This window comes from Mus pahari, chromosome 8 (assembly GCF_900095145.1).
Source record: "Mus pahari chromosome 8, PAHARI_EIJ_v1.1, whole genome shotgun sequence".
Classification (NCBI taxonomy): Eukaryota; Metazoa; Chordata; class Mammalia; order Rodentia; family Muridae; genus Mus; species Mus pahari.
The window spans coordinates 51,447,933-51,457,588 of NC_034597.1; positions in this window are offsets into that span (position 1 = coordinate 51,447,933).

Genomic DNA, 9,656 nt, shown 5'->3' on the forward strand with positions numbered 1-9,656 from the left:
CCTCCTGAGGCTGGCTACCATGACCTAGCTATCAAAGTATTGAGGTCCAGCAATCAAAAGCCTCCTTTGACTCACCTAATTAACATGCCCAATTTAAGTTAAACAATTCCCCTTGTACCTTTATAAACTGTTTACCTATGAGCCATAGTCTGTCTCCTCCCTACACAGAGTAGTCCTTTGTCCTGTTCTCTCTGGGACAAATAGCCCTTCCCTCTCTCCCTTGTCCTCTTCCCTTTCTTCCTCATCCTCCATCTCCTGTAGTCTTTGTCTCTTATTCTCTGCCCTCTGACCCTCTGGGGCAAATAAATCTTTGTGCTGAGAACTTGGTCTGGGAGCTTAGTCTTGAGGGTCCAGAGCTAATACATTTTCTTTCAAGTCCCCTCTGAATAACTTACACTACCTTCTGATGTAACTGTGCATTGTTTAAGTAATGCGATCAGGGAAGAAAAGTCTGTACGTATTCAGTACAGATGCAATTCTTTTCATTTGCGTTTGATCTAAGATTAACTAAGTAGATTTTGAGGTGCTAACTATATTAAGTTTTGGATTAAGAAGTCCTTGGACAGGGGAATTGCAGAGACAACTGTGTTCTGAATTGAAGCCGGGCTGCACTCTGAGGGACTTGCGGGCACCAAGACATCTGCTCTGTTCCACCAAACCTATTCCAAAGTGTGGGGGTTGGGCAAAGTGGGGTCACAAGCAAGATCATGCATGCTCCAGCAGCATCGTCACACATGAGGGCCATTGGCAGCTCTGCATCCTACAGTGCTGGAGCTGCTCAGGCATTCAGCCGGCACTGATTGTGTTGGAAAGGAACACAAAGCTGGGAAGCCTGACCCCGTAATGAGTATCAGAGAGGCAGCCCTGGGGAGACAGGAGAGAGCCAGGCACAGGACAGCGACAACTCCCAGGCTCACATGAAAGGCTGAGCTCCCCAGGAGGCAAGTGGGGCTTTAGTTGGGAGACCAACAAAGCAGAAGAATGGGCATGAAAGAAAAATCCCTCGAAGTCCTGAAATATTTGCTAGAAATATTTAGGAAAAGCTATTCTCGTTGTGGCCTAATCCATGTGTCCTCGTTTTTTTAGGTATGGGTTCACTTGAGCGGTCCTACACTATCTGTGGCAGTTAGGGCTTCTCCACTCTTAACACTAGCAGAAAAAGTGGCTGGTCAGCAGTCCCAGGAAGAGAATATGAAGAAATCAAACTGCTCTAGGCTTTAGGGCATCAGATGAGGTCTACGGTTTTTCTCCTGGACACTCAGCTGTGGTAGCACTCTAGTGTACTGGTTGCTTTTCTTGCTGCTCTGATAAAACACCAAACACAGGCAAGTGAGAGGAAGAAAGGGCTTATTTTGGGCTCATGGTTCGAGTGACTGCAGTCTATGGTGGTGGGAAGGCTTGGTAACAAGAGCAGGAAGTGTGTGGTCATGACATATCTATAGTCAAGAGTCAAAGAGAGATGACTACTGGTGCTTAGCTCACCCTCTCTGATTCAGCCCAAGACTGCATGGGCAGTGAAAGAGAGTGACATCGTTGAAAGAAATTCTCTATATGTCAGAGTGGCCCCATCTCCACACCTGCATAGGGACAGTCAGTTACTGGGTACAGTGGCTGACATGGAAAGCACCTACATCAAGCTGCCTAAAAAAACTACCCCCATTGAACAGCCAGCCAGGCCTTTGTTTATGCCCTTTTTCCTCTGCTCTGGACAAACAGGGTATTTAAGCTTGAAGCTTAATCCGCATGAAATCTGCTTTGGGGATGTGTTAATTCCTCTGGCCCACCTCTTGGCTAAAATGGTTTTAAATGTCTGATTGCTCTTCCCGAACTGTCTTGTTACAGGAGGTCCTAGCTTAGCCCCCAGAAGAGTTGTTGCAGGATTTCTCCTGGGGGAGATTTAAGGAGACGTGTTTACTCCTGACAGAGCACTGATGATAAACCAAAGTCACATTTCCCCCAAGCCCAGCAGGTGAGCTAATAACTTTACCGGAATCACTTATAGGAGCAAGGGTGAGTCAAAGGTAGCTGAATCACCCAAAAGTCCCATCCCAGCATGGGTTACTGTGCTGGCTGGCTTTTGTGTCATCTTGACATGAGAGAGAATCATCTGGGAAAAGGGAACTTCAATTAAGAAAATATCCTCATTAGATTGCCCTATGGGTAAGCTGTGGGTGCATTTTATTGATTGATAATTGATGTGAGAGGACCCAGATCACTGTGGGTGGTGCCATCCCTGGACTGGTGGTCCTGGGTGTTATAAGAAACCAGACTGAGCAAGCCATGAGGAGCAAGCCAGTAAGCAGCGCTTCTTCATGGCCTCTGCATCCGCTTCTGCTTTCAGGTTCTTGCCCTGCTCAAGTTCCTGTCCTGACTTCCCTGGATAACGGACTGGGCTGTGGAAACGTGAATTGAGGTAAAACCCTTTCCTCCCTAAGTTGCTTTTGGTCATGGTGCTTCATCGCAGCAGTAGGAACCTAACGAGGAGAGTGATGACTCATGGGAGTAGCCTGGCCCTAGAGTTCCTGTCCTTAGTCATCCTTCCACTTCTATCTACTCTAGCACTTCCAGGATCGTGTGGGGTAGAGCAAAGCAGTGGCTGGCACCTCAGGTCAGGATCCGGTGAGAGCCCTTCTCTAGGAGGGAGCATTCATAGCTTCAATGCCATCCCCAGAGAGTCACTGTTATTCTGTGTATACTATTGTCATAGCTGAGGGCCAAGGTGTTCTGCCAGTCATTATAAGCAACTCTTCGCATGTTGGCCGTGGTCACGTGTCACAAGGTAGCAATAGCTCTTTTGCTTCACCACCGCTTGCCCAGTCCCACGAGCTTCTGTCAGTGACCAGTCTCCGTTCTGTGTTGTTCCTGCAAGTTTCACACCTCTGTCAGTGTCTTAGTAGTTAGGTCATGGATCCTCTAGCTTCCTCCATCTCTCAGAAACCAGGCCAGTCCTCTGCTATGAAGATTAGTGAACACAGGTCTCGGGGGTAGGGGGGAAAGCTACCCACATCCCTGCAAGTGTAAGGCATTTGCTTCTGTTTTCTTCAGCCCCTCTCTGTCTGTAGATCCATCCATTTGCCTCAGTCTGTGGGGACAGTCTCTCCGTTTTCTGAAATGAAATGTTGCCCAATTCTAGAATAAAAATTAGTGCTTTCGAATCTGTCCACTGACACAATCCACTCTGACAGAGGCCTGAAGGATGACTCCGTGGGTAGAAATGTTTGCTTTGGAAGACTGGTGCTGTGGGCTCTCTCTCTGGAACCAACATAAGGGAGAGGGAGAGAACCGTCCTCTACATGCGCATGTGGAATGTGTGCCCCCTCTCACCCCTATAGGAGTATACATGATATTCATAAATTGAAGATCTGGTGGTTAATCCGGTTTCTAGAGAGGACAAACATCCTCTCTCCAGGGAAGGGCCTAGGGCTTAGATGTTAGTTTCAATGTCAATTTGCTACAAATTAGGATCACCTGAATAGAAAGCTTCACCTGAAAAACTGTCCTAGTTGCCTTATTGATGTGGGGGAGGCTCACCCCCAAACGCAGGTGGCACTTTATGATTGCAGCACAGAGAAAAACAAGTATACCAGAAGGGAAGACCGTCTAGCAGCCTTTTCCTCAAAGGCTTCCCTCCTGACCCTTGATTGATTTACCCTGTTGTTGGGGCTGACATCAGAACCAGCACATGCAGGCTTCTGTTATCAAGGAAGCCTCTCTGAGCATTCTCAGGTTCTAAGGACCAGGTTAGGACTGCTGAGGTGCCCAGCCTTGTGGACTGGGCAACTCCTAGTTGTCAGGAGTGAGACAACTGTTGCTATTATTTTAACACAAGTCAATTTAATATAGAGAATTTAACATATATGACATATATTAGATATGTGATGTATATAATATGTACCTATCAGTTCTGTTCTTCTAGGGGCCCGTGATTGATATAGGGGTTGATGGCTTTTGACCCCAAAGCTTTCTAAAGCATATGCCACCTGACAATGCTCTTACGCTGAGGACCACTGTAGCACGAGCTATGATAGATTCAGATCACAGCCCTAGTTAGGTCCCATAAATCTTCCTTGCTAATCTTTTTAAAACCATATTTTTCTATCTCAAAACAAAATCCCCCGGAGACTCCAGATCCTTATATAAACTTCACATTGACAAGTCACACTACTTACCTGTGAATGCTGAGAGAAGCCATGGGGGGTGGGGGGGAAGCTACTGTTTGCCAGCCTCCTATAGCTGATTGTGATTGTGACCAAAGCCAGGGTTAGGGTCTAGCAAGGACCCTGATACTGTCATGGTCTTCCAAGTTATCAAAAAAGGATGGAAGAATCAGCTACTTGGCCTCTTCCAGTCTGACCCTGCTGACTCAGCCTGTTTGACCCTCACTCCCATTTCTACTTTCAGAATATTCCCTTGTTCTAAATGTTGAGTTTTCTATTGAATAATTGGGTGTCATTCAAGGAGGCAAGCACTCAATTTCAAGGCAGAGAACAAGCACTCACAAACATACACACACACACTCATGCACACACATGTGCACACATGCACTCACAAACTCACAAATACGCACACATGCACATTCACATGTGTACATACATTCACACATACATGCACAGAGATAAACATATGCACAGAGATACACACATGCACACATATACACATGCAGACACACATCCACCCATCTGCACAGAGATGCACACAAACACACATACTCACGCACAGGCACACACATGTGCATACACACAGACACACAGACAGATGCAGAGTACCACAGCTGCCCATGCCATAATTCCTCTTAGAGTTCGCTTAGGTCAGTTGTCCTGAGCCTTGGATGTGATGTTATTATGATGGACACAGACTCACTTCTGTTCGTCTCAGGCAAACCCCGCTTGTACCCACTACCTTGCAGAAAGTCTGGCTTCTCATCACTCTGTCTGGGATTTGTAAGGTGGGTTTGGGGTTCTGAGGATACCATTTAGAGTGCTGTCACTGTTAGAGAAGATGAGCAAGAGAAAAGTCAGTTAAGGTCTCCCCCTGCAGACCACCACCAAATCCTTGCCAGGGAGTGATCTCTGAACATAGCAACTAGGAAAAAAGGAACTGGGCACCAAATGGAAATAAATATTATTTAATTTATTTGACCAAAGAGCTCTGTCAGAGGAGCAGAATGTGGAGCATGCCAAGAAAGATGCCCAAGCAGGTGGTGAGAGTGTCCATTTGCCACCAAGTAGAAGGTGCTGCTTATTTTAGCTACTGCCCTTGAGATAGGAGAAACAGATCCGGACCTCAGGAAACGAAGGTGTGAGTGTTCAGCCTACTTCTTCGTATAAAAGGCTGAGGATAAAGCCAGAGGGAACTTCGCCAGTAAACGTGCTTGCCACAAATCTCCAGGACCTACATGGTAGAAGGAAAGAAATGACTCTCACAAGTCGTCCTCAAAAGCATCCACATAGCCCTCACCCCCACACAACTAAATAATGTCTCAGAGAAGTTTAGGTGGCCAAGGGGACGATGTCATGAGATCTCAGACATCGTTCTCATGGTCATTCCAGGCCACCAGGAGCTCCCAAGAGTGACTCTTTAGGAAGCCAAGCCTTCTACCATAAGACATGGTCAGAACTTGAGATTACTTGATAGTTGGGATTCTCAAACCATCTTAAACTTCTTCTTCTTAAACCATCTTCTCAAACCAGTGTTGCTGAGTCGGGATTCTCCAGAAGAGGCAGCAGCGAGACTGGGCCACCCAGTGGTCACCTGGCAGAAACATCTTCAAGGGACTCACTCTTACCCGGACTGATGCTACCTCCTACGATCAGTCAAACTGCTCATCTTGTGGAGAACAGTCAGGAGAGTATTTGGTAAATATTATCGAGTCAGAATGTGGGGAACTAGAAAGCCACACTTTGCTGAGCCTTGGTCTAATTCAAGGACTATGTGTTTACACCCAGTTTTCAGGCACAAATATTGCCTATACTGTCTGATCCCTTGACTTCTGGGAGGAGTGTGATGGACTGTGGTGCTGAAATCTGGGGTGTCTACTACTACAGATTGATGGTTAAGAGTATATGGATATTTGGGGTGTTTCAGAAATGACACCAGTCCTTTTCTTAGACAAGGAAGAATTACTTTATATTCCACAGGCAGTTCAAGAGTTTATCTTATTTCTAGAACTGTGCCATTCGATAGAATCACACACTCTCTTGTTAATATAAATAGATTGCCGTACAACCTAATTATTATACAAAAATGCATATATGTGTAAGTGCAGGCATTTATAGTCTGGCATATTTTTCTATTTAAAAGATTTAAGATATATATATTTAAATATATAGTGTTTGAAATAGGATAATATGTGTAAGTCATGGTTTTTACAGCCAACCAACCACAGATGAAAAATATTTTGGGGTAAATATCCAAAATGGTCCTGTATCAGTTTTGGGGTGTTTTGTTTTTGTTTTTGCCAACCTGACACATGCTATCTAAAAATAAGTATCCCCACCAGACTGGCAGGTAGGCAAACATGTGTCATTCTCTTGATTAATGATGGACATGGGAGCGTCCAGCCCACTGTGGACAGTGCCATCCCTGGGCAGGAGGTCCCTGGTGGGGTAAGAAAGCAGGCTGAGAAAGCCACAGGGAGCAGGGAGCAGCACTTCTCCATGGCTTCGGTCTCAGTCCTGCCTCCAGGTTCCTGCCTGGCAATCCTTTTCCCACTGTCCTTGATGATAAATTATAATCCCAAAGAGAAACAAACCCTATCCTCCCCAAATTGCTTTTGGTCGTGGTGTTTATTGCTGCAACAGAAAACAAATTAGTACAGTTCCTCAAAGCAACATTCGAAATTGGCCCACCCTGAGCCCTGTGCTGAATGCACACAAGTGCAGTACCCTGTAGGCACCTAACATGGGCTTTACATTATCTATCTAGAGATGACAGAAAATGTGCTGAAGGGTTCATGGAGGTTCCAGGCAAACAGGGTTCTAGGAGGGGCTTGGGCACCTTCTAGGCTAGAAGTCTTGGAGCCTGTTGGTGACTGTGTTATGCCTGCTGTATTCGTGTAAGTCATAGATCCTGCATAGTATAATGGCAGGGGCCATCTAGAATAGATTAAAGGATAGGTTAAAGATGACTTTATGACTTTCCTGGAGATGGCCTACCTTTTTTTTTTTTTTTTAAATGGACTGTGATAGGCGAGCTCTTGGAGGCAAGGCCTGAGAAACTTCATCTCAGGATTGACTCTTGCTATCAGTATGCCTTTCCTGTCATTATTAAACTGATATAATAATCCCTGGACATTAGCCCATGCTACTGAACAGATTTCCTGCAGATCGATGATGTACTGCCTTGTAGTGATGCTATGTAGACAAATGGATGGTTTTTAAATTCCTAATAATGATTCTATAGAATTCCTAAGTTTATACTATAGAAAGGGCTGCAAAGTCTTCACGTGCCATGAGTTAATTGTACTAAAATAAAAATCAGGCATGTAACAAATTTATAATCAGACATTCCTCTCTGGTTGTAAAACTATTATCTGATAATGAAGGTCTTAAACTGTGAGTGAACAGTTTATTATAGGTACAAGGGCAGAAGATAAAATATTGACTGGATTTATATATTTAAGACTTCAATACTAATGAAACACTTAGCAGACAATTGGCTAACTTAGACCTAAGAATTGTAGATTTAAACTATAATTTACCTGTGGAGCTAGTGGCAGATAATGAATCCTTAGTTAGATAACTAGACTTAATGAAAACACACGTAAACCTCTCTGTTGTAACTTCTTATTTCAATTATGATTTTAATTTATGTTTGAACTTGTGAACTTTTGGGGGAAAAAAAGGTTTGGAATACTATGTGGTCTACTCACCTAAATAAATACAGAAAACTAGGAACAAAAACATCAAGTAAGCAAAGGAGACTTGAAAAGAAGCAGAGTCGAAGAAAAATAGCAGCAGAAGAGACAGCGGAATACAGAAGTATAACTGGGCTGAGGAGAGAGAGGTGAGGCAGGACAGAGCACAGAGAGTGGAGAAGAAGAACCTGCAGAGAGAGCAGAAAGCCTCGGGCAGGCTTCTCCATACCATGGGACGGGAGTTTGCTTAACAGCGAGGCCGATAGAAGCTTTTCATCTCTCTATACAATAAAGGTTGAAGCTCATTATTCCTCCAGGATGAGTTCTTTCTGTGCTGGAGCTTGGACGTTTGCTCTATTCACCAAATATACACATGCATTTGTAAGTATAGAGGTGTGTGTGTGTGCGCGTGCACACGTGCGTGTGCGTGCGTGTGTGTGTGTGTGTGTGTGTGTGTGTGTGTGTGTATACATAAATACTGTGGAGTTCATGAGACAGAGAGTTGGGCCCAGCATGTCTGTGCGTGTGTGCATGTATGAAATGTATGTATGACTGTGTATGTATCTATGCATATTTGCTTGTATAAAAGTATTTCTTACTGAGAGCATGACTTTGTTTTTCTGGTTCAATAAAAGTTAATTGCTGGGCTGGAGAGAGAGCTCAGCAGTCAAGAGCACTGACTGCTCTTCCAGAGGTCCTGAGTTCAATTCCCAGCAACCACACGGTGGCTCACAATCATCTGTAATGGGATCTGATGCCCTCTTCTGGTGTGTACAGATTGAATGTACTCATATACATAAAATAAATAATGCTTTATAAAAAGTGTTAATTGCTTCAAGCCTTCCTTTCACCTGGCTAGTGAGAGGCGGGGCTTCTGGGCAACAGAGAAAGGCGTCTTAGCAGTAAATCCTCTACTGAGTTCCCAGCTGCTAGACAGCCAGAGATTTATAAACTAAGTTTATGAAGTAAGAGCTAAGGTGTCCAGTGCTTAATCAGTACAGAAAACTATACAGTAAATAATAAGAGCAATAAAGTGTTAAGTTTCCTCGGCGCTTAATGAAGCACAGAACAATAACAGAGAGTGATAAAGTAAAGATACAGCATTTAATAAAGCATTGAGAGAGTAAAAGAGAAAAGCAGTCAGTGGTATGCAGCCACAGAACAAACAAGAAAGTTAATTTTTCAGAAGCCATCAGCTTCAGCATCCAGCATAGAGAGTTAAAAGGCCAGAAATTGTCAGCCTTTCTGCGTCCATCCAACACTGACCACTTCAGCACCAGTTCCCTCTGGCCAGAGAGGCTTGCAGCAGCACTAGAATTCTTTGACCTTAATTTCACTTCTATTGTGACTGTAGGAGGCACTGGTTGTGGTGGCACATGCCTGTAGGATTTGCTAAAGGAGAGTCACAAGTTGGAGGCCAGCCTGGGCTACAAATTGGAGAGCAGGAGAGATGACTCAGCCGTTAAGAGCACTGGCTGCTCTTCCAGAGGACCTGGATTCAGTTCCAAGCACCAGTGACAGCCCCCAACTGTCTGTAACCCCAGATCCAGGGGAGCCAACATCCTTACACAGATATCCATGCAGGCAAAACACCAATGCACACGAAATTTAAAAATTAATCAAAAAAAAAAAAAAAAAAAAAAAAGATCACTAGAAGCCAGTAAGTAAAAGCCCGAGGACCTGAATTCAAGTCCCCAAAAACTCTAGTGATGAAGCAAACACTGGTGCTCAGAGCACCTGGGTTAGCCACTTGTCCTGAAGGAAGGGTCTGGAGTAAATTCTGGTTCCTCTGTATGTGCCC